Raw genomic sequence first — 25,214 nt, forward strand, 5'->3', positions numbered from 1 at the left:
GAGAACCGATCTCAGTACCGACAGGCCATCCTACAGGGAGTCTTCCCTCTCTCACTCACAAACAAAAAGTGTACGGCGGCCACCAGACCTAAGTGGACGGACGAAAGGAGGCAAACACACAGCCAGAAAATTGAAGCGTACTGGGCCAAGAAAAAGCAGGAGATCATAGCTAAGAGTTAAGAAGAGCCCCGTGGTCCCTAGTAGGCCAAAACAAACCAAGAAACAATAATTTCTAGGAAACACGTATGATGACAATGTTTTGTATCTCGTTTTAAAGTGGAAGAGCTAATGTACTAAACAATAAGTTACAATGTCATCGGGTGATGCAACAGCGCTAACATTTTGGGATGCTAAAATTGCCATGCCGCGAGGATAACAATTGGTGTAGCGCGTATAGTGAGAATCGTTCGATTTGTCTGAGTGAGTTCAACAAGTGCGGTGTCCAGAAGCAGAACTCTGTGAGAGCAACAGAACATTTGTTTTTCGGGATACGCGAACACTTATTACTTCCTTTGACTGGCAGATATTCAAAATTCCTTTTCATTGTAGATTTATGTTATTTTTGGGACTAATTTTCTGATCAAAATATTCGAGTTTTATTTCTTTAGTTAATACTGGAAGTATGATTTTCTCGCATTAACGATAAACGCGACAAAAAATATTTTGAGGCGATTTTGAAATATCTCAACGTATTATAATTCTGATTAAGAAATCAATGATTTTGTTTACGCGAATTACAGCGAATTAAAACGACAAGGCTAGTTTAAAGCGAAATTTACTTATTTTGCGATAAGTGTGAAAATGCGGCGAAATTCATAGAAAATGACGAACTTGAAATAATTCCAATATCACGTGTGTAAAGGGAAACTGAAGACAGAATAAGGATTTCTCATTTCTAAAAGAAGTATCTCTTCGTGTTAATATTTTTAAAAAATCCCTTAATAGTATGGCCATATAAGGTGAAAGCTACGGCCGTATAGGGTGAAAGGGTAATTTGTTATGTAGTCTTCATTAGGGTTATAGTTAAAATTACATAAGGAATAATGAATGTTTAGCAATTATTCGTATCTTTATTTAGCTATCCTTCACATAAATAATTCACAAACCGGGCGAGTTGGCCGTGCCCGTAGAGGCACGCGGCTGTGAGCTTGCATCCGGGAGATAGTAGGTTCGAATCCCACTATCGGCAGCCCTGAAGATGGTTTTCCGTGGTTTCCCATTTTCACACCAGGCAAATGCTGGGGCTGTACCTTAATTAAGGCCACGGCTGCTTCCTTCCCACTTCTAGCCCTTTTCATGTCCCATCGTCGCCATAAGACCTATCTGTGTCGGTGCGACGTAAAGCCCCTAGCAAAAAAAAAAAAAAATTCACAAATCTCACGAATTACACTTTTAATGAATAATATTAGGAAAGGATTAAAGCAAAATGAAAGCGAAGGGGTCAGTCCTATTTCGCTAAATAAGGCGAAAAATTATTTCTTTTTCACGAAATCGAACATAAATTAATGCGAAAAAATCATGCCTCTATAGCTCACTCCGCGTTAAGAAAACAGTATTGTTCTTATGGACCTACAAGGAGTGAATACGCCCCCTCTTAGACATCCATAATTCCTCGCGATTAAGGGATATTATACTGCACTTTGTAATGTATTATGAAAGATAGATACAAAGGATGGGGCTTTTTTGCCCGTGAGTTATTAAAATAACTGCATCATATTTTCTTTTCCATAAATACATTTGTAGGGAAGGTGCACACTGGCGGGAATAGCCATCGCTTCGTTGCCTTCCTCCATTTTCCTTCTTCTGTGTCGCTGTGGTACAAGCATCATGTAGTCCCTCACTGTGTGAAACTCTGGCTCCGGCAGTTCACTTCTATAGTGAAGCCATCAACAGTACTTATTTGTTGCGTGTGTGGTTTTAAGCTTTAAATCAGTGCGAAACTGTCTTGTGTTGAGTGAGAGTTACGCCATAAGCCTACGTGTGTGATTTTTATTTAACAATAGTTCTGTGATCTTCTGTAGAGTCATCTGCAGTATTTATTTGTCGTGTCTGTTTTCTATCCTTTATTGCCTGGAGAAATTTAGTAAATGCAATAAAATGCATCCCTCAGCCCTCGAGCCAAAAATAAATTATTTGTCTATTTTTCTCCCCCAATATGGCTTACACTTCAATGTAGCGGTTTTTAATGTGCCGTAGTTTACCTCTGATTCTGTACAAACCAAAAGTATCCCTTGTAAACCCCCCGTCCCCTTCAGTTCATGAAAATAATTTAGATGCTTCCGCTTTTTGTCTTGAACTTAAATACTGAATTTCACAAATTTATGTGCCACCATTTTCCCGTGATGGTGTTTACCAGAGCCATTCGATATGGCACCCCTGTTGCCATAAGAACAATACTGTTTTCTTAACATGGAATGAGCTATAGTTATTGTCTAAAATGGTTTGTATTCAACGAGTTTTGCTCCTGTTCTCATGGATCTACAGAGGTTTGCTTCTGTAGAGATATTACCATAACGTGACAGGAAAGAGATGCCTTAATGCCGGTTCAAAGGAGAAAATAAATTATTTAATAACTGCAAGTAACCATGATTAAAAAGTATATTACGTCAAATGAAAGCTTGCAACAAGTAAAAACGCCACTACATTACAAGTCCTGTCGAGTCCCATCTAAATTACACAGGCAACTCATTGTCTTCTGAATGAATTTCAAATTCTGAATCGTCCTCTGCATTGTTCCCGGCTGTTTGAGGATCGATCAGATTCTTATAGAAAGCAAGATCTTCGTTTTCTCTCCAAGTCTTCCCGAAATGCTTTCTGACCAGACGAAATGCTTTCTCACCTGAAAATCAGTGTCACTGTCACTTCTTTTAAGGATCTTCTAATTGGGATAATACTCGGATTCATGGACGAGTAGGCTTTCCTACTATTGTTTCTTTTTCTGTTCCACGAATGTGTGAAACTCAAAAATAACGTATATGGAGTATAAAATCTGGAGAAACAGCATTCTCCGAACATACTAAGCTAATTCTGCACCTGTAAACCACCTGGCTCTTGGTAAGTGTACACCAATTACTGCTTCTTTAGGATGAAAAAGGATTAATTCCATTTTACTTTGCAATCAGTACACAAACTTTTGCATCTGTAGGTTTTCCAGGTTTTAGAACAAACGGAACCAGTTTTTCTTGTGTTTTGAGGATCTAAACAACAGCATAGAGAACATAATGGTTGCATAAATCATTTTGGAGAACACATGGATTTACAGTACTCCAGTTTGCTTCTGGATCACTCAGGTATAATGCAAATATAGATCAAATAGTATATATCAGAGAAAATCATGGTATGAAAAGTGCGAAAATTCCATTCTTTCACTAAATAAATATCATGATATATATGATCTACAAATGGCTTCAAAATGACCGGAAATGCATTGGAGAGGAGAAAGTGGCTTGTCAAAATATCTAATGTCAAAAAGTTTCACACTGGCCAGTCTGAGGAGGTTAACATTTAAAAAAAAAGAAGGAAATCCACACTCGTATGATTTGGATACCAAGCGACAGTCTGAGGTTCAGCGTCCAGGATAATCCCCTCCAATCCACGTTTCTCTTCTATGATAAATTTTATCAGACTCTATTTTTCAAAAGTAGTGACAGAAAAATTTTCCCCAGGTGAGGCTCGAACTCACAACCCCGGCATCTCTCGGCTACTGTCTTATAAGTACCGTGCGCTAACCAATTGCGCCACTGGGGAATCCGCGTATTGCTTGTTACCATGCAGCTGATAAAAAGTCGCACTGTCACCAGATAAAGGCAACTGTTGATTTTCCACACTGTACTGTACTCCATTGATAAAGTCCGCCTCTGCGGTGTAGTGGTTAGCGTGATTAGCTGCCACCCCCAGAGGCCCAGATTCGATTCAGTCTGTGTCAGGAAATTTGAAAAGTGGTACGAGGATTGGGAACGGTATCCATTCAGACTCGGGAGGTCAACTGAGTAGAGGTGGATTTGATTCCCACCTCAGCCATACTGGAAGTGGTTTTCCGTGGTGTCCCACTTCTCCTCCAGGAAATGCCGGGATGGTACCTAACTAAAGGCCACAGCCGATTCCTTCCCTCTTCCTTGTCTATCCCTTCCAAACTTCCCATCCCCCGCAAGGCCCCTGTTCAGCATAGTAGGTGAGCCCAGCTGGGTGAGATACTGATTCTCCTCCCCATCTAAATTACACAGTCAAGTCATTGTTTTCTGGATGCATATCAAACTCTGAGTCCTCCTCTGCATTGTTCCCGGCTGTCTGAGGATAGATCAGAATCAATAGAAAGCAAGACCTTCGTTTTCTTTCCAAGGAGCAGAAAATTATGTCTCTAAATTTCACTTCCTTTAAGGCTCTTCCAACTCGGATAACATTCGGCTGCATTGACGCGTACGCTTTTTTACTAGGTTATTTCTTTCTGCTTCACGGCGGTGTGCGGCTTAGAACTAACGTACATGGAGAAAAAAAGCTGGGAAAAACATCATTATCAAACCAAGAACACAATTTGTATTAAGCTAGTTTTGCACCTGCAAACCACCTGAGGTAATAGCATTTGGTAAGTGCACACCATAGTGGTTAGCGTGATTAGCTGCCCCCCCCCCCCCCCGGAGGCCCGGGTTCGATTCCCGGCTCTGCCACGAAATTTGAAAAGTGGTACGAGGGCTGGAACGGGGTCCACTCAGCCTCGGGAAGTCAACTGAGTAGAGGTGGGTTCGATTCCCACCTCAGCCATCCTGGAAGTGGTTTTCCGTGGTTTCCCACTTCTCCTCCAGGCGAATGCCGGGATGGTACCTAACTTAAGGCCACGGCCGCTTCCTTCCCTCTTCCTTGCCTATCCCTTCCAATCTTCCCATCCCTCCACAAGGCCCCTGTTCAGCATAGCAGGTGAGGCCGCCTGGGCGAGGTACTGGTCATACTCCCCAGTTGTATCCCCCGACCAACAGTCTGAAGCTCCAGGACACTGCCCTTGCGGCGGTAGAGGTGGGATCCCTCGCTAAGTCCGAGGGAAAAACCGAACCTGGAAGGTAAACAGATGATGATGATGATGAAGTGCACACCAAATTCCGCTTCTTTATGTTGAAAACGTATTCACTCAGTATTGCTTTGCAATCAGAAGTGGATAAACACTGCATCTGTAGACTGTCTTCCAGATGCGTTCTAGAACAGACTGAAGGAGTTTTTCTTGTGTCCTGAAGGCCTGGGAGAGTGACTGGGTGGCTACGTTTCTAGAAAATGGAACTCATATCATTAGAGTAGGCGAAGATTAATCTGTCCCTGTAATAATTCGAGGGGAATTCCTCAACGCTAAATTACTGGAAGTTTATGGTTTCTTATATAATCAATGATATGTGTAAAGAAATGGTATCAGAGGTAAGGCTGTTTGCAGATGATGTTATTCTGTACAGGGTAATAAATAGGCCTACTGTAAGATACAAGATTGGGGGCAACTACAAAATGACCTCGGTAATGTTGTGAGATGGACAGTAGGCAATGGTATGATGATAAACGGGGTTAAAAGTCAGGTTGCGAGTTTCACGAATAGCAAAAGTCCTCTCAGTTTTAATTACTGCGTTGAAAGGGGTGAAGTTCCTTTTGGGGATCGTTGTAGGTATCTAGGTGTTTATATAGGGAAAGATCTTCATTGGGTTAATCACATAAATGGGATTGTAAATAAAGGGTACAGATCTCTGCGCATGGTTATGAAGTTATTTACGGGTTGTAAAAAGGATGTAAAGGAGATGGCATATAAGTCTGCCGTAAAACCCCAACTAGAGTATGGTTCCAGTGTATGGATCCTCAACAGGATTAGTTGGTTCAAGAACTGGAAAAAATCCAAAGAAAAGCAACTCGATTTGTTCCGGGTGATTACCGACAAGTCCACCTCTGTGGTGTAGTGTTTAGTGTAATTAGCTGGCACCCCCGGAGGCCCGGGTTCGATTCCCGGCTCTGCCACGAAATTTGAAAAGTGGTACGTGGGCTGGAACGGGGTCCACTCAGCCTCGGGAGGTCAACTGAGTAGAGGTGGGTTCGATTCCCACCTCAGCCATCCTGGAAGTGGTTTTCCGTGGTTTCCCACTTCTCTTCTAGGCAAATCCCGGGATGGTACCTAACTTAAGGCTCGGCCGCTTCCTTCCCTCTTCCTTGTCTATCCCTTCAAATCTTTCCATCCCCAACCCAGGCCCCTGTTCAGCATAGCAGATGAGGCCGCCTGGGCGAGGTACTGGTCATCCTCCCCAGTTGTATCTCACGACTCAGAGTCTGAAACTCCAGGACACTGCCCTTGAGGCGGTAGAGGTGGGATCGCTCGCAGAGTCCGATGGAAAAACTAAACCTAGAGGGTAAAAGATTAAGAAGAAGAAGAAGAAGAAGAAGAAGAAAGAGATCAGATAATAAATATCAGAGAAAATCGTGGTATGAAAAGTGCGAAAATTTCTTCCTTCCTTCCTTCCATCCTTCCTTCTTCTTATGTACCATTCCGCACTTTGCCTGGAGAAGTGGGATACCACGATAAACCACGCTGAGGATGGCTGAGGTGGTAATCGAAAATAACTCTACTCAGTTCGCCACCTGTGGCTGAGCTGACGCAGTTCCAACCTATTTATGACAATTCACTGTACGTGGCAGAGCCGGAATCGATCCGGGGACTCCGGGGTTGGCCGCTAATCTCACTAACCACTACACCACAGAGGTGGAATTCTGAAAATCGTATTAATCGTAAATTAGTTTCGACACACTAGAGAGCAGAAGGTCGTAAGTGTTTCAAGGATGATTAGAACCCTAAGAAAAATTTCCGCCTGAACAGGGAGTCGAACCCTGGACCCTTAGGTTAAAAGCCTAATGCTCTACCAGCTGAGCTATCCGGGCTCTTATGCGGAGTAAACGACTGAGACTGAAACTCCACACTGTGGGATGGGAAACAAACAAGCTCTATTTTCGCCTGTACGCTTTACACTTTTCCTAAAAGTCACATCCTTTCTGTCTCGGATTAGGAAGTAGAAGACTAGATTCAGCGCAATTTTCCTTTCTGTTTGCTTGCTTTTCTTTGTTTGTGTGTTCGTTTTATAATGGAATTGACGGCTTAATAGCCTTTCTACGACTCGATGTTTATGTTCAGGTTCAGCGTGGGGCAGATTGTGCCTAGTACTGAAAAATTGTTAGTGTAATTATTTTCCAACCCCGGAGGTCCGGGTTCGATTCCCGGCTCTGTCACGGAATTTGGAAAGTGGCACGAGTTCTGAAACCGAGTCCGCTCAGCCTCGGGATGTCAACAGAGTAAATGTGTGTTTGATTCCTATCTCATCCGTCCACGAAGTGATTTCCGTCGCTTCCGCCTTTTCCTCCAGGCAAATGCCGAGATGGTACCCAACTTGAGGCCTCGTGCGATTCCTACACTCTTCCTTGTCCATCCCCTCCAATCTTCCCATCTCCCCATAAGGCCCGTGTTCAGCATAGCAGGTGAGCCCGCCTGGGCTAGGTACAGGTCCTCATCTTCATCTAAATCATACAGTCAACTCATTGTCTTCAGGATGCATTTCAAACTCTGAGTCGTCCTCTGCATTGTTGCCGGCTATTTGAAGATCGATCAGATTCTTATAGAAAGCTAGAACTTCGTTTTCTTTCCAAGTATCCCCGAAATGATCCGAGCAGAAAATCATGTCACTAACTTTCACTTCCTTTAAGGTTCTTCCAATTGGATAACATTCGGCTTCAAGGACGCGTAGGACTAGGTTACTGTTTCCTTCTGTGTCACTGCTGTGTGCAGTTTAGAACTAACGTACGTGAAGAGAAAGACTGGGCATACAACATTATACAAACCAAGGAGACAATGTGTATTTAACTAGTTTTGCACCTGCAAACCACCTTGGGTTATAGCGCTTGGTATGTGCTTCTTAATGGTGAAAATGTATTCACTCAGTTCTGCTTAGCCATCAGAAGTGCATAAACACTGGGGGCCGTCTTCCAGATGAGTTTTAGAACAGACAGAAGCAGTTCTTTTTTTTTTCTTTTTTGAGGGCCTAACCAACAAACGACAGCATAGAGAACAATACATTTTCGAGAAAAAAAGAATTTTAGACTACTTCAGTTCGCTTCTGAATTCCTCAGACATAATGCAAAAATAGATCAAATAGTAAATATCGGAGAAAATCATGGCATAAAAAGTGCGAAAATATCTTCCTTTCTTCTTCTTCTTCTTCTTCCTCTCAATCTGGTTATCCTCCAGGGTCGGCCTTTCCCTCGGACTCGACGGGAGATTCCACCTCTACTGCCTCAAGGGCAGTGTCCTGGAGCTTCAGACTCTGGGTCGGGGATACAACAGGGGAGGATGACCAGCATCTAACCCAGGCGGCCTCACCTGCTATGCTGAACAGGGGCCTTACGGGGGGATGGGAAGATTGGAACGGATAGACAAGGACGAGGGAAGGAAGCGGCCGTGGCCTTGAATGAGGTACCATCCAGGTATTTGCCTGGAGGAGAAGTGGGAAACCACGGAAAACCACTTCCAGGATGGCTGAGGTGGGAATCGAACCCGCATCTACTCAGTTGACTTCCCGAGGCTTAGTGGACCCCGTTCCAGCCACCGTACCACTTTTAAAATTTCGTGGCAGAGCCGGGAATCGAACCCGGGGCTCCGGGGGGTGGCAGGTAATCACACTAAGCACTACACCACAGAAGCGGACTTCTTCCTTTCACTAACCAAATAGATAGTCTACAAATGGCTACAAAATGATCGAAAATGGATTGGAGAGGATGGATTGGTTTGTCAGTATTTAAAAAACGCCCGGGTGTCAATTGTCTAATTTCATCACACTGGCCACCGTGAGGGGATTATCATTTGAAGGAAGAAAGGAACATGAACACTCCTGTGATTTGGATATCGAGCCACTGGGGAAGGTTCAGCGTCCAGGACAATTACCTCCAATCCGGTCCACATTTCCCTCCTATAATACCTTGTATTCGATTGTACCTTTCATTTCAGAAGAAATGAAAGAAAAATTTCCCCAGGTGAGGCTCGAACTCACAACCCCGGCATCTCTCGGCTACTGTCATATAAGTACCGTGCGCTAACCAATTGCGCCACTGGGGAATCCGTGCGTTGATTGTTACCATGCAGCTGCCATTGTGAATAGGCACTATTGCCAGAAAAAGCCAACTGTTGAAATTCCGCACGGTAAAATACTGTAGTGTCCGTCTCTGTGGTGTAGTGGTTAGCGTGATTAGCTGCCACCCCCGGAGGCCCGGGTTCGATTCCCGGCTCTGCCACGAAATTTGAAAAGTGGTACGAGGGCTGGAACGGGGTCCACTCAGCCTCGGTAGGTCAACTGAGTAGAGGTGGGTTCGATTCCCACCTCAGCCATCCTGGAAGTGGTTTTCCGTGGTTTCCCACTTCTCCTCCAGGCAAATGCCGGGATGGTACCTAACTTAAGGCCACGGCCGCTTCCTTCCCTCTTCCTTGCCTATCCCTTCCATTCTTCCCATCCCTCCACATGGCCCCTGTTCAGCATAGCAGGTGAGGCCGCCTGGGCGAGTTACTGGTCATACTCCCCAGTTGTATCCCCGACCAAGAGTCTGAAGCTCCAGGACACTGCCCTTGAGGCGGTAGAGGTGGGATCCCTCGCTACGTCCGAGGGAAAAACCGAACCTGGAGGGTAAACAGATGATGATGATGATGAAAATACTGTAGTGTTAAAGGCCGCCTGTGTGGTGTGGTTTTTAGTGTGATTAGCTGCCACCCTCGGAGCCCGGACTAGATTCAGGCTCCGCCACGAATTTTGAAAAGTGGTACGGGGACTCGAACGAGGTTCATTCACACCTCAGCGATCCTCGAGTAGGGTTTCCGTGGTTTTCCCCTTCCTCTCCTGAAAATATCCGTAATGGTACTTCAGGTCACAGATTCTCCTTCCCCTCTTCCTTGTCTATCCGTTCCAACGTTCACATCTCTCCACAGGACCACTGTTCAGCACATCAGGTGTGGCTACCTAGGTCACGTACTGGTCCTCCCACCCAGTGAATCCCAGGACACTGTCCTCGAGGTGGTAGAGGTGGGATCCGTCGCTGAGTCCAAGAGAAAACTAACCCTGGATGGTAAACCGATTAAGAAGTAAGGACCGAAAGAAAGAATGTGAAAATGATTTACAATAAAACTTCTTAAAAAAACTCTTCGTCCGCCTCTGTGGTGTAGTGGTTAGCGTGATGAGCTGCCACCCCCGGAGGCCCGGGTTCGATTCCCGGCTCTGCCACGAAATTTGAAAAGTGGTACGAGGGCTGGAACAGGGTCCACTCAGCCTCGGGACGTCAACTGAGTAGATGTGGGTTCGATTCCCACCTCAGCCATCCTGGAAGTGGTTTTTCGTGGTTTCCCACTTCTCCTCCAGGCGAATGCCGGGATGGTACCTAACTTAAGGCCACGGCCGCTTCCTTCCCTCTTCCTTGCCTGTCCCATCCAATCTTCCCATCCCTCCACAAGGCCCCTGTTCCGCATAACAGGTGAGGCCGCCTGGGCGAGGTACTGTTCATCCGCCTCTGTTGTACCCCAACCCAGGGTCTGAAGCTCCAAAACACTGCCTTTGAGGCGGTAGAGGTGGGATCCCTCACTGAGTCCGAGGGAAAAACCGACCCTGGAGGGTAAACAGATAAAAAAGAAGAAGTTTTTCATGTTTAATCTAGTGTTGTTGAAGGATCCATTTTTCAGCAGTTTTCTGAAAATTGTCTTCTTTCTTACTTTCTCACTTCCTTTCTTTCTTTCTTGCTTTCATTATTTCTTTCTTTCTTTCTTGAAAGGGTCGTTATTTCCCTAGGATCTAATCTCTACCGTCCCAAGAGCAGTGTACTGAGCGTTAGAATTTGAGTCTGGGAGATCCACATGGGGAGGAAGACCACTAAACTCGCCAGGGCTGCCGCACCTGCTATGCTGAACAGGGGCCTTGGTAGGCGATGGGAAGATTGGAAGGAACAGACGAGGAAGAGGGAAGAAAGCGGTCTCGGCCTTAAGACAGGTACCTACAAAGCATTTGTCTGGAGGTGAAGTGGTCAACCACAGAATGCCAATTCGAGGACGGCTGAGGAGAGAATCGAACCCCTCTCTACTCACTTCACATCCCGAGGCTGAGTGGACCCAGTTCCCGCCCACGTTCGACTTTTGAAAGTACGTAGAATAGACGGGAATCGAACCCGGGCCTCCGTAGATGGCCGCTAGTCACACTAATCACTACTCCATAGAGGCTAACTTCTAAAAATCGTATTAATCGTAAATTAGTTTCGACAGACTGGAGAACAGAATGTCATAAGTGTTTCAAAGATGATTAGAACCCTAATAAAAATAGCCGCCCGAACAGGGACTCGAACCCTGGACCCTTAGGTTAAATGCCTAATGCTCTACCTGCTGAGCCATCCGGGCTCTTGCGAAGAGTAAACGACTGAGACTGAAACTCCACACTGTGGTGTGAGAAACAAGAAAGCTCTATTTTCGCCTGTACACTTTATGCTTTTCCTCAAAAGTCACGTCGTTCCTGTCTTGCATTAGTAAGTAAAAGACTAGGTTCAGTACAATTTTTCATTTGTTTGTTTGTTTGATTTTGTTTGTTTGTTTGTATGTTTATGTGTTTGTTGTTTCTTGAACTGGACGGCTTAATAGCATTTCTGAAACTCTATGTATATGTTCAGGTTCTGCGTGAGGCAGATTGTGCCTAGTACTGGAAAACTCTTAGTGTGATTAGCTGCCACACCTGGAGGTCATCTTTCAACTCCGGGTTCTGCCACGTTAATCGAAAATTGGTACGAGGGCTGGAACTTGGTCCACTCAGCCTCGGGATGTCAACCGAGTAAATGTTGGTTCGATTCAAATCTCAGCTATCCTCGAAGTGGGTTTCCGTGGTTTTCCAATTCTTCTCCATGAAAATTTCGGGTTGGTACCTAACTTGAGGTCACAGCCCCTTCTTTCCCTCTTGCTTGTCTTTCCGTTCCAACCTTCACATCTCACAACAGGGTCGCTGTTCAGTGCATCAGGTGAGGCCACCTGGGTAAGGTATTGGTCCTACACCCCAGTGTACCCCAGGACACTGCCCTCCAGTTGGTACTGGTGGGATCCTTCGCTGAGTTCAAAGGAAAACTCACCCTGGGTGGTAAACGGGTTAAGAAGGAAAGAACGAAAGAGAGTTAGTTTAACGATTTGTATTAAAACTTCCTAATAAAACCCTTCTAAAATTATTATCAAAATATTAAATCTTATACACTGACTGACAGTGACAATGCAACACCAAGGAGGAGTGGTTCGAAAGGGATGAAAGTTGGGGAAAAAACAGAGACGGCACGGACGAATAATTGATGTTTATTTCAAACCGATATGAAGGTTACACAATGCGCACGGCATCGACTCACTAGGATGTAGGACCACCGCGAGCGGCGATGCACGCAGAAACACGTCGAGGTACAGAGTCAATAAGAGTGCAGATGGTGTCCTGAGGGATGGTTCTCCATTCTCTGTCAACCATTTGCCACAGTTGGTCGTCCGTACGAGGCTGGGGCAGAGTTTGCAAACGGCGTCCAATGAGCTCCCACACGTGTTCGATTGGTGAGAGATCCGGAGAGTACGCTGGCCACGGAAGCATCTGTACACCTCGTAGAGCCTGTTGGGAGATGCGAGCAGTGTGTGGGCGGGCATTATCCTGCTGAAACAGAGCATTGGGCACCCCTGAAGGTACGGGAGTGCCACCGGCCGCAGCACATGCTGCACGTAGCGGTGGGCATTTAACGTGCCTTGAATACGCACTAGAGGTGACGTGGAATCATACGCAATAGCGCCCCAAACCATGATGCCGCGTTGTCTAGCGGTAGGGCGCTCCACAGTTACTGCCGGATTTGACCTTTCTCCACGCCGACGCCACACTCGTCTGCGGTGACTATCACTGACAGAACAGAAGCGTGACTCATCGAAGAACACGACGTTCCGCCATTCCCTCATCCAAGTCGCTCTAGCCCGGCACCATGCCAGGCGTGCACGTCTATGCTGTGGAGTCAATGGTAGTCTTCAGAGCGGACGCCGGGAGTGCAGGCCTCCTTCAACCAATCGACGGGAAATTGTTCTGGTCGATATTGGAACAGCCAGGGTGTCTTGCACATGCTGAAGAATGGCGGTTGACGTGGCGTGCGGGGCTGCCACCGCATGGCGGCGGATGCGCCGATCCTCGCGTGCTGACGTCACTCGGGCTGCACCTGGACCCCTCGCGCGTGCCACATGTCCCTGCGCCAACCATCTTCGCCACAGGCGCTGCACCGTGGACACATCCCTATGGGTATCGGTTGCGATTTGACGAAGCGACCAACCTGCCCTTCTCAGCCCGATCACCATACCCCTCGTAAAGTCGTCTGTCTGCTGGAAATGCCTCCGTTGACGGCGGCCTGGCATTCTTAGCTATACACGTGTCCTGTGGCACACGACAACACGTTCTACAATGACTGTCGGCTGAGAAATCACGGTACGAAGTGGGCCATTCGCCAACGCCGTGTCCCATTTATCGTTCGCTACGTGCGCAGCACAGCGGCGCATTTCACATCATGAGCATACCTCAGTGACGTCAGTCTACCCTGCAATTGGCATAAAGTTCTGACCACTCCTTCTTGGTGTTGCATTTGCTCTGTCAGTCAGTGTATTAATGAAAGGAAAGATATTATTTGTTTCTTAATCTGGTTACCCTCCAGGGTTGGTTTTTCCCTCGGACTCAGCGATGGATCCTACCTCTACCGCTTCAGGGGCAGTGTCCTGGAGCTTCAGACCCTGGGTCGGGGAATACAACTGGGGAGAAGGTACAGTACCCAGGTGGCCTACCTGCTATGCTGAACAGGGGCCTTGGCGGGGGATGGGAAGATTGCAAGGGATTTACAAGGAAGAGGGAATGAAGCGGCCGTGGCCTTAAGTCAGGTACCATCCCGGCATTTGCCTGGAGGAGAAGTGGGAAACCACGAAAAACCACTTCCAGGATGGCTGAGGTGGGAATCGAACCCACCTCTACTCAGTTGACCTCCCGAAGCTGAGTGAACCCCGTTCCAGCCCGCGGACCACGTTTCAATTTTCGTGGCAGAGCCGGGAATCGAACCCGCTCCTCCGGGGATGGCAGCTAATCACACTAACCACTACACCACAAAGGTGGACGGAAAGGTATGATTCGATGGAATATGGTGATCTACATTCAAGAAAGAAAAATGTCACTGTCTCTTAATTAAGTTGTTCGTCTTTTTAATTTTTACCTAATGTTGAAAGTTCCCTTATATTCAGGTGTTTTCCGAAAATTATTTTCTTTCTTCCTTTCTCTCCTTCTTTCTTCCTTTCTTGAAAGGGTCGGTATTTCCCTCAGATCTCAACTCTACCGTCCCAAAGGCATTGTCCTGGAGCGTGAGAATTTGGATCGGGGAGATGACCGTGGGGATAAAGACCAGTAGCTCGCCCAGGCTGCCTCACCTGCTACGCTGAACAGGATCCTTGGCAGGGGCAGGATTATTGGAAGTGACAGGTACGGAAGAGGGAAGGAAGCGACCGTGGCTTTAAGTCAGGTACCATCCCGGCATTTGGCTGGAGGTGAAATGGGAAAACACAGAATACCACTTCAAGGATGGCTGAGGCGGCATCGAACCCACATTTACCCAGTTGACATCCAGAGACTGAGTGGACCAAGTTCCAGCCCTCGTACCAATTTTCAAATTAAGTGGCAGAGCTCGGAATCGAATCCGGACCTCCGCGATTGACAGCTAATCACACTAAGAGGTTTCCAGTGCTAGACACAATCTGCCTCACGCAGAACCTGAACATAAATACAGAGTTTCAGAAATGCTATTAAGTCGTCCAGTCACTGGTAACACCCCAAATAGAATATGGTTCCATTGTATGAAATACTTACAAGGATGTGTTATTCGAGCTGTTATGGATCTAAAGGAAGACAGACCGATTTTTTTCTGTCTGATTTCGGAAAAATAGTAATGTTAAGAATATGTTGCTTACTTTGAGCTGAGAGAACTTACGAGTAAGCCGACGAGTTACTTGACGACGCGGTGTGTTCAGAATTGTCAACGAAGAGATGGCGCGGAATGACATTAGTAGACGAATAAGTTTGGATGGAATTTTTTAACGTAGGTAAGGTCGTCATATGAAGACAAATTATTTAATTTATTTTCCGGGTTGAACCGTGTTGTACTTGTACGCATATCACGTACAGTTTGCCGACGTTTCGAATACATTGCAGTATTCATTGTCAAGGCGACTGAAATACCCCTACTCGATCCGAGGTAATCAGTCTCCCAGGCAGAGTTACACTACTAGAGTGGCCTTGATCTTGGCCTTTTATATCCTAGCCTATCTGGCTGGCGTAAGCCCTGGCTGTCTCGCGAGGCTTCTGGAAAGTTTATGTCACAGCCAGGTAGCGGGGGCTTGCCCGCGCTGTTATGTAATGGGGTTGCGGCCCGTGTGTTTATGTTGTGGTCTGTATGTCTTAAACTATGAATGATGGGCATCCAAGAATTACTGATTTTGTATCCTTCTTCTAAATTAATGTTATTCGGATGTTTCTTGATTTCGATAGCCTCGCGGATTTTTCTTTCCAGATTCCAAGGGATAGCTGCTAGGATCTTGGTCTTGTCAAATGGTATTCCGTGCCTAGTTTCGTAGGAATGCTTGGCTACTGCTGAAATATCTGTGTTATGGATTTCAACGGGGAGTTCTACGAACAGACTGAAGGGGCCGCGATGGGGTCGCCACTCTCTCCAATAATAGCAAACATGTATATGGAACACTTCGAACAGAAAGCCTTAGCTACATCTGCCCTGAAACCGAAATGTTTTCTCCGTTTTGTTGACGACACTTTTGTAATCTGGCCTCACGGGAGCAATAACCTACAGCTATTTCTCGACCATCTCAACTCCATACACGTAAATATTCAGTTCACCATGGAAATAGAAGTAGACGGAAAACTACCGTTCCTGGATGTGCTAGTAATACGTAACCCCAATGGGACGCTGAGTCGCGCAGTATACAGGAAACCCACTCACACAGACAGGTACCTACACGCCTCGTCTCATCATCACCCATCACAAAAGCAGGCTGTCCTAACATCACTAGTAAACAGGGCCATAGCGATATCTGACGCAGAGCACTTCGAGGAAGAAAAAGAACACCTCACGGAAACCCTTAGGAAAAATGGCTACTCGCTCAATAACATCCGGCGAGTCCTTAAAAAATCAGAAGAGAAGAAAGAAAAGACCGCCGCAGGAGAAAACAACGGGAAAGAAGAACTGACCCGCCAGAAAACAGCGATACTGCCATACATTAAAAACACTACAGACAGGATCGGCAAGATACTGGACAAATACAACATAAAAACTATCTATAAACCTCACCGTAAGCTAGCCCGCTATCTACCACCAGTAAAAGACACAATAGAATTACAGGCCCCTGGAGTGTATCACATTGAATGTAGCTGCGGAGCTTGTTATGTAGGTGAGACAAAACGTCTGATCTCCACCCGCCTAAAAGAACATATCCGTCACACCAAGAACCATAACACAGATATTTCAGCAGTAGCCAAGCATTCCTACGAAACTAGGCACGGAATATCATTTGACAAGACCAAGATCCTAGCAGCTATCCCTTGGAATCTGGAAAGAAAAATCCGCGAGGCTATCGAAATCAAGAAACATCCGAATAACATTAATTTAGAAGAAGGATACAAAATCAGTAATTCTTGGATGCCCATCATTCATAGTTTAAGACATACAGACCACAACATAAACACACGGGCCGCAACCCCATTACATAACAGCGCGGGCAAGCCCCCGCTACCTGGCTGTGACATAAACTTTCCAGAAGCCTCGCGAGACAGCCAGGGCTTACGCCAGCCAGATAGGCTAGGATATAAAAGGCCAAGATCAAGGCCACTCTAGTAGTGTAACTCTGCCTGGGAGACTGATTACCTCGGATCGAGTAGGGGTATTTCAGTCGCCTTGACAATGAATACTGCAATGTATTCGAAACGTCGGCAAACTGTACGTGATATGCGTACAAGTACAACACGGTTCAACCCGGAAAATAAATTAAATAATTCTTCACACCGTGGAAGCTTCACTTCTAAGATATGAAGACAAAGTTGGAATTTAAGAAAAATGGACTATTATTCGTTTATATGAAGAGTAATTAAGGTTAGGAATAAAAAGTTAAGGGAGTTGTTCGATACATTTCTTCGAAATCATCCGGGATAAACTAGGGGAGTGACTGATCAGGATTCTGCTACCTGGGCGTCTACCATTTACATTCCTGATGGCAATGCTGGAAAATGATTTCCGGGGATGATAACTGGAAAAGTGTGAATGTACTAATTACCTTCCGCCACTGTGGTGAAGGGGTTAGAGTGATTTCCTGGCACTCCTGCAAGCCCTGGTTCGATTCCCGGATTTGCCACGAAATTTGAAAAGTGGTAGGAAGGCTGGAACGGTGTCCACTCAGCCTCGGGTGGTCAACTGAGTAAAGGCCGGTTCGATTCCCACCTCAGACATCCTCGACATGGATATCCGTGGTTTCGCTCTTCTCCTCCAGGCAATTGCAAGGATGGTACCTAACTTAAGGCTCGGCCGCTTCCTTCTCTATCCCGTCCAACCTTGCCAACCGCCGTAAGGACTGTGTTCAGCATAGCAGGTGAGCACGCCTGGGCGAAATACTGGTCCTCCTCCCCATCTATATTACACGGTCTACTCATTGTCTTCTGGATGCATTTCAAACTCTGAGTCCTGCTCTGCATTCTTCCCGGCTCTTCGAGGATCGATTAGATTGTTATAGAAGGCAATATCTTCATTTTCATTCCAAGTCTCCCTGAAATGATTTCTGAGCAGAAAATCATGTCACTAACTTTCACTTCCTTTAAGGCTCTTCCCAATCGGATAACATTCGGCTTCATGGACGCGTAGGATTCGCGTGTACCCTCCAGGGTTGGCTTTTCCCTCGGACTAAGCGAGGGCCCCCACCTCTACCGTCTCATGGGCAGCGTCGTGTAGCGTGAGACTTTAGTTCGGGGATACAACTGGGGAGGAGGGCCAGCATCTGCTATGCTGAACAGTGGCCTTGTTGGGAATGGGAAGATTGGAAGGGATGGATAAGGTAAAGGGAAGGATACGGCCGTGTCCTCAAGTTAGTTAGTTAGTTAGTTACGATCCCGGCATTTGCCTGGAGGAGAATGGGGAAGCCACGATAAACCACTTCGAGGATGGCTGAGGTGGTAATCGAAACCACCTCTACTCAGTTGACCTCCCGAGGCTGAGTAGACAACGTTCCAGCCTTCCAACGACTATTCATAATTCGTGGCAGAGCCGGAAATCGTACCAGGGCCTGCAGGGGTGCCAGGTAATCACTCAATCCCCTACACCACAGAGGCGGACGGTAATTATTACATTCACAATTTTCCAGTTATCAACACCGGAGATCATTTTCCAGCATTGCCATCAGGAATGTATGGTAGTCGCCCGGATAGCAGAATCCTGATCAGTCACTCTCCATGGCTAAATGGTTAGCGTGCTGGCCTTTGAACACAGGGGTCCCGGGTTCGATTCCCAGTAGGGTCGGGAATTTTAACCATCATTGGTTAATTTCGCTGGCAGGAGGGCTGGGTGTATGTGTCGTCCTCATCATCATTCCGTCTTCATCACGACGCGCAGGTCGCCTACGGGGGTCAAGTCAAAAGACCTGCATCTGGCGAGCCGAACATGTCCTCGGACACTCCCGGCACTAAAAGCCATACGCCATTCCATTTCGCTCTCTTAGTTTATCCCGGATGATTTCGTAGAAATGTTTCCAACAACTCCCTTAATTATTTATTCCTAACCTTAATTCCTCTTCCTATAAACAAATAATTGTCAATTTTTCTTAAATTCCAAATTTATCTTCAAATACAAAATTCAATCCAAACTTATTCGTCTACTAATGTCATTCCGCGCCATCTCTTCGGTGACAATTCCGAACACACCGCGTCGTCAAGTAACTCCTCTGCTTACTTGCAAGTTCTCTCAGCCCAAAGCTCGCAACATTTTCTTAACATTACTATTTTCGGAAATCACACCGAACAAATCGGTCTCCCTTCCTTTGGATCCTTTACACTTCTGGAATCAAAACATCCGGGTAAGTATTTCATACAATGGACAAGTATTTCAATTGGGGTCTTACCAGTGAATTAGACACTCTCTGTATTCCACTCTGTTGGATCATTTAGCAATTTAAGGTATAGACCATTAATTACATTTCATGAATATTATTTAATTTTTATTTCATTATCCGTTCAATTTACAGGGTTGGTTTTTACCTCGGACTCAGCGAGGGATCCCAACACCCCACCTCAAGGACAGTGTCGTGGAGCGTGAAATTTTGGGTTGGGATACAAATGGAGGGGAGGACCTGTACCCTGCCCAGGCGGCCTCACCTGCTATGCTGAACAGGGCCTTGTGAAGGAGGGGGGAAGTTTGGAAGGGATAGACAAGGAAGAGGGAAGGAAGCGGCCGTGACCTTAAGTTAGGTACCACTCCGGCATTTGTCTGGAAGAGAAGTCGGAAACCATGGTAAAACTCTTCGAGTAAGGGTGAGGAGGGAATCGAACCCCCCTCTACTCAGTTGACCTCCCGATGTTGAGTGGACCCCGTCCTGCCCTCGTACAATTTTTCTAATTACGTGGCAGAGCCGGGAATCGAAACCGATTCTTCGGGGGTGGCAGCTAATCACGCAAATCACTACACCACACAAGCGGCCTATACATCCTTTTAGTAGGTATTTCTTGTATATATTGTTTGATATTAGATTTGATGAAGGTACTCGTATACGGTATATAAACAATGTTGCATTTAGGGATTATACTTATCTGTTTTCTAACTCAATTAAGAGAAATATTTATTTAGTTTGTATAAGGCCGATATTTGCTGTATGGGTTAAGCCTCGCAATAGCTCACTTGGCAGGGGCGTGCTCAGAGATCTGAAAGTACTGCTGTATGGCTGCGAGTCCTTGTGCTCATACTCCTTAAATTCATCTTTCAAAACTAGAAATGTTTCAAAAGAAATTATTAGACAGAATGACCAGTGCCACATTGTTGAGATCTATTGCAAAGATACGAACTGAAGTTCGTATTCCGACTATTATAACTCAGATAAATAAAATAGCTAAGATGACCAAGGCTAGACTTCTCCATGTTCAGTCGACCGACCAGGGCATATCCATTCTTAAACAGGGCTTAAGGGCCAAGAAGCCGAACACACGTTATAAACATCGTGGCACATGATTCATTTATGACCTGGTTTAAATCCTCTTTCGGCCTTTTACAAATTTAAACTACTATCTCAGTAAATAACACAGAATTCACTCGTTTGTTACGAAGAGAGGTTTCCCCTTCCTCTCACTTGGAGAAAAATACCGCCTCCAATATAGGTCACTTGTTCCCCCGCCAGTGCAGTTAAATTGAGTTTTACCGACGAATCATCGGATTATCCTAGGACATAGTTTTGGCCCTAGGACTTTCCATTTATGCGCCAAAAACAAAAAATAAACAAAGTCGGTGGATGCAGAGTCGGCTGGATCTTTGACTCTACAGCTCTCCACTCGGGAGGCGCAGTGGGGCAGATCGCCAGTGTCGGCTGCCCTGAGAACGGTTTTCCGTGGTTTTCTATTCTCCTTCACTAAAGCCAGAGCTGCACCTCCATCCCTTCTCCTAACATCACACCAATGCCACAAATCCCCCTGGCCTGAGAGAAGACGTTACAGCTTAGGAGGCCCACCGTATCTTGTCAGGGAACGGAATAAAAGCTTCCAACTCCTCTCCTCCCCACACCCCCCACACGAATTTAAAATTCTGAATCGTCCTCTACATTGTTCCCGGCTGTTTGAGGATCGATCAGATTCTTATAGAAAGCAAGATCTTCGTTTTCTCTCCAAGTCTTCCCGAAATGCTTTCTCACCTGAAAATCAGTGTCACTGTCACTTCCTTTAAGGATCTTCTAATTGGGATAATATTCGGATTCATAGACGAGTAGGCTTTCCTAATATATTGTTTCTTTTTCTGTTCCACGAATGTGTGAAACTCAGAAATAACGTACATGGAGTATAAAATCTGGAAAAACAGCATTCTCCGAACATACTAAGCTAATTCTGCACCTGTAAACCACCTTAGGTAATGGCGCTTGGTAAGTGTACACCAAGTACTGCTTCTTTATTATGAAAAAGGATTAATTCAATTTTACTTTGCAATCAGTACACAAACTTTTGCATCTGTAGGTTTTCTAGGTTTTAGAACAAACGGAACCAGTTTTTCTTGTGTTTTGAGGATCTAAACAACAGCATAGAGAACATAATGGTTGCATAAATCATTTTGGAGAAAACATGGATTTACAGTACTCCAGTTTGCTTCTGGATCACTCAGGTATAATGCAAATATAGATCAAATAGTATATATCAGAGAAAATCATGGTATGAAAAGTGCGAAAATTCCATTCTTTCACTAAATAAATATCATGATATATATGGTCTACAAATGGCTTCAAAATGACCGGAAATGCATTGGAGAGGAGAAAGTGGCTTGTCAGAATATCTAATGTCAAAAAGTTTCACACTGGCCCGTCTGAGGAGGTTAACATTAAAAAAATAAGAAGGAAATCCACACTCGTATGATTTGGATACCAAGCTACAGTCTGAGGTTCAGCGTCCAGGATAATCCCCTCCAATCCACGTTTCTCTTCTATGATAAATGTTATCAGACTCTATTTCTCAAAAGTACCGGGCGAGTTGGCCGTGCGCGTAGAGGCGCGCGGCTGTGAGCTTGCATCCGGGAGATAGTAGGTTCGAATCCCACTATCGGCAGCCCTGAAGATGGTTTTCCGTGGTTTCCCATTTTCACACCAGGCAAATGCCGGGGTTGTACTTTAATTAAGGCCACGGCCGCTTCCTTCTAACTCCTAGGCCTTTTCCATCCCATCGTCGCCATAAGACCTATCTGAGTCGGTGCAAAAAAAAAAAAAAAAAAATTTCAAAAGTAGTGACAGAAAAATTTTCCCCAGGTGAGGCTCGAACTCACAACCCCGGCATCTCTCGGCTACTGTCTTATAAGTACCGTGCGCTAACCAATTGCGCCACTGGGGAATCCGCGGATTGGATGTTACCATGCAGCTGATATAAAGTCGCACTCTCACCAGATAGAGGCAACTGTTGATTTTCCACGCTGTACTGTACTCCATTGATAAAGTCCGCCTCTGCGGTGTAGTGGTTAGAGTGATTAGCTGCCACTCCCAGAGGCCCGGATTCGATTCAGTCTGTGTCAGGAAATTTGAAAAGTGGTACGAGGATTGGGAACGGTATCCATTCAGACTCGGGAGGTCAACTGAGTAGAGATGTATTCGATTCCCACCTCAGCCATACTGGACGTGGTTTTCCGTGGTTTCCCACTTCTCCTCCAGGCAAATGCCGGGATGGTACCTAACTAAAGGCCACAGCCGATTCCTTCCCTCTTCCTTGTCTATCCCTTCCAAACTTCCCATCCCCCGCAAGGCCCCTGTTCAGCATAGTAGGTGAGCCCAGCTGGGTGAGATACTGATTCTCCTCCCCATCTAAATTACACAGTCAACTCATTGTTTTCTGGATGCATTTCAAACTCTGAGTCCTCCTCTGCATTGTTCCCGGCTGTCTGAGGATAGATCAGAATCAATAGAAAGCAAGACCTTCGTTTTCTTTCCAAGGAGCAGAAAATCATGTCACTAAATTTCACTTCCTTTAAGGCTCTTCCAGTTCGGATAACATTAGGCTGCATTGACGCGTACGCTTTTCTACTAGGTTATTTCTTTCTGCTTCACGGCTGTGTGCAGCTTAGAACTAACGTACATGGAGAAAAAAAGCTGGGAAGAACAGCATTATCAAACCAAGAACACAATTTGTATTAAGCTAGTTTTGCACCTGCAAACCACCTGAGGTAATAGCATTTGGTAAGTGCACACCAAATTCCGCTTCTATATGTTGAAAACGTATTCACTCAGTATTGCTTTGCAATCAGAAGTGGATAAACACTGCATCTGTAGACTGTCTTCCAGATGCGTTCTAGAACAGACTGAAGGAGTTTTTTTGTGTCCTGAAGGCATGAGAAACTGACTGGGTGACTACGTTTCTAGAAAGTGGAACTCGTATCATTACAGGAGGCGATGATTAATCTGTCCCTGTAGTAATTCGAGGGGAATTCCTCAACGCTAAATTACTGGACGTTTATGGTTTCTTATATAATCAATGATATGTGTAAGGAAATGGTATCAGAGATAAGGCTGTTTGCAGATGATGTTATTCTGTACAGAGTAATAAATACTGTTAGTTACAAGATTGTGAGCAACTAGAAAATGACCTCGGTAATGATGTGAGATGGACAGTAGGCAATGGTATGATGATAAACGGGGTTAAAAGTCAGACTGCGAGTTTCACGAATAGGAAAAGTCCTCTCAGTTTTAATTACTGCGTTGAAAGGGGTGAAAGTTCCTTTTGGGGACCATTGTAGGTATCTAGGTGTATATATAAGGAAAGATCTTCATTGGGGTAATCACATAAATGGGATTGTAAATAAAGGGTACATATCTCTGCACTTGGTTGTGAAGTTATTTAGGGGTTGTAATAAGGATGTAAAGGAGATGGCATATAAGTCTCTGGTGAGACCCCAATAGAGTATGGTTCCAGTGCATGGGATCCTCACCAGGATTACTTGGTTCAAGAACTGGAAAAAATTCAAAGAAAAGCAGCTCGATTTGTTCTGAGTGATTACCGACAAGTCCGCCTCTGCGGTGTAGTGGTTAATGTGATTAGCTGCCACCCCCGGAGGCCCGGGTTCGATTCCCGGCTCTGCCACGAAATTTGAAAAGTGCTACGAGGGCTGGAACGGGGTCCACTCAGCCTAGGGAGGTCAACTGAGTAGAGGTAGGTTCGATTCCCACCTCAGCCATCCTGGAAGTGGTTTTCTATGGTTTCCCACTTCTCTTCCAGGCAAATGCCGTGATGGTACCTAACTTAAGGCCACGGCCGCTTCCTTCCCTCTTCCTTGTCTACCCTTTCCAACCTTCCCATCCCCCACCCAGGCCCCTGTTCAGCATAGCAGATGAGGCCGCCTGGGCGAGGTACTGGTCATCCTCCACAGTTGTATCCCACGACCCAGAGTCTGAAACTCCAGGACACTGCCCTTGAGGCTGTAGAGGTGGGATCCCTCGCAGAGTCCGAGGGAAAAACTAAACCTAGAGGGTAAAAGATTAAGAAGAGAAGGAGAAGAAAGAGATCAGATAATAAATATCAGAGAAAATCGTGGTATGAAAAGTGAGAAAATTTCTTCCTTCCTTCCTTCCTTCCTTCTTCTTATGTACCATTCCGCACTTTGCCTGGAGAAATGGGATATCACTATAAACCACGCTGAGGATGGCTGAGGTGGTAGTCGAAAATAACTCTACTCAGTTCGCCACCTGTGGCTGAGCTGACGCAGTTCCAACCTATTTATGACAATTCACTGTACGTGGCAGAGCCGGAATCTATCCGGGGACTCCGGGGTTGGCCGCTAATCTCATTAACCACTACACCACAGAGGTGGAATTCTGAAAATCGTATTAATCGTAAATTAGTTTCGACACACTAGAGAGCAGAAGGTCGTAAGTGTTTCAAGGATGATTAGAACCCTAAGAAAAATTTCCGCCCGAACAGGGAGTCGAACCCTGGACCCTTAGGTTAAAAGCCTAATGCTCTACCAGCTGAGCTATCCGGGATCGTAAGCAGAGTAAACGACTGAGACTGAAACTCCACACTGTGGTGTGAGAAACAAACAAGCTCTATTTTCGCCTGTAGGCCTACGCTTTACACTTGTCCTAAAAGTCACATCCTTTCTGTCTCGGATTAGGAAGTAGAAGACTAGATTCAGCGCAATTTTCCTTTCTGTTTGCTTGCTTTTCTTTGTTTGTGTGTTCGTTTTATAATGGAATTGACGGCTTAATAGCCTTTCTACGACTCAATGTTTATGTTCAGGTTCAGCGTGAGGCAGATTGTGCCTAGTACTGAAAAATTGTTAGTGTAATTATTTTCCAACCCCGGAGGTCCGGGTTCGATTCCCGGCTCTGCCACGGAATTTGGAAAGTGGCACGAGTGCTGAAACCGAGTCCGCTCAGCCTCGGGATGTCAACA

The 25,214-nt window shown here is 45.6% G+C and overlaps 6 non-coding genes across 6 annotated transcripts; all 6 read right to left on the bottom strand.

Annotated features, from left to right (window-relative positions):
- Positions 1 to 3,657: 3,657 nt before the first annotated feature.
- TRNAI-UAU (transfer RNA isoleucine (anticodon UAU)) lies at positions 3,658 to 3,747 on the bottom strand. The gene is given in 2 exon segments: positions 3,658 to 3,693; positions 3,710 to 3,747. It is a non-coding gene; the product is annotated as a tRNA-Ile (tRNA).
- Positions 3,748 to 6,818: 3,071 nt separating this feature from the next.
- TRNAK-UUU (transfer RNA lysine (anticodon UUU)) lies at positions 6,819 to 6,891 on the bottom strand. The gene has a single exon. It is a non-coding gene; the product is annotated as a tRNA-Lys (tRNA).
- A 2,131-nt stretch (positions 6,892 to 9,022) lies between these two features.
- TRNAI-UAU (transfer RNA isoleucine (anticodon UAU)) lies at positions 9,023 to 9,112 on the bottom strand. Its single transcript is given in 2 exon segments — positions 9,023 to 9,058; positions 9,075 to 9,112. It is a non-coding gene; the product is annotated as a tRNA-Ile (tRNA).
- Positions 9,113 to 11,349: 2,237 nt separating this feature from the next.
- On the bottom strand, positions 11,350 to 11,422 carry TRNAK-UUU (transfer RNA lysine (anticodon UUU)). Its single transcript has one exon. It is a non-coding gene; the product is annotated as a tRNA-Lys (tRNA).
- Positions 11,423 to 22,076: 10,654 nt separating this feature from the next.
- On the bottom strand, positions 22,077 to 22,166 carry TRNAI-UAU (transfer RNA isoleucine (anticodon UAU)). The gene is given in 2 exon segments: positions 22,077 to 22,112; positions 22,129 to 22,166. It is a non-coding gene; the product is annotated as a tRNA-Ile (tRNA).
- A 2,563-nt stretch (positions 22,167 to 24,729) lies between these two features.
- On the bottom strand, positions 24,730 to 24,802 carry TRNAK-UUU (transfer RNA lysine (anticodon UUU)). Its single transcript has one exon. It is a non-coding gene; the product is annotated as a tRNA-Lys (tRNA).
- Positions 24,803 to 25,214: the final 412 nt, after the last annotated feature.

Source organism: Anabrus simplex, chromosome 9, assembly GCF_040414725.1.
Source record: "Anabrus simplex isolate iqAnaSimp1 chromosome 9, ASM4041472v1, whole genome shotgun sequence".
Classification (NCBI taxonomy): Eukaryota; Metazoa; Arthropoda; class Insecta; order Orthoptera; family Tettigoniidae; genus Anabrus; species Anabrus simplex.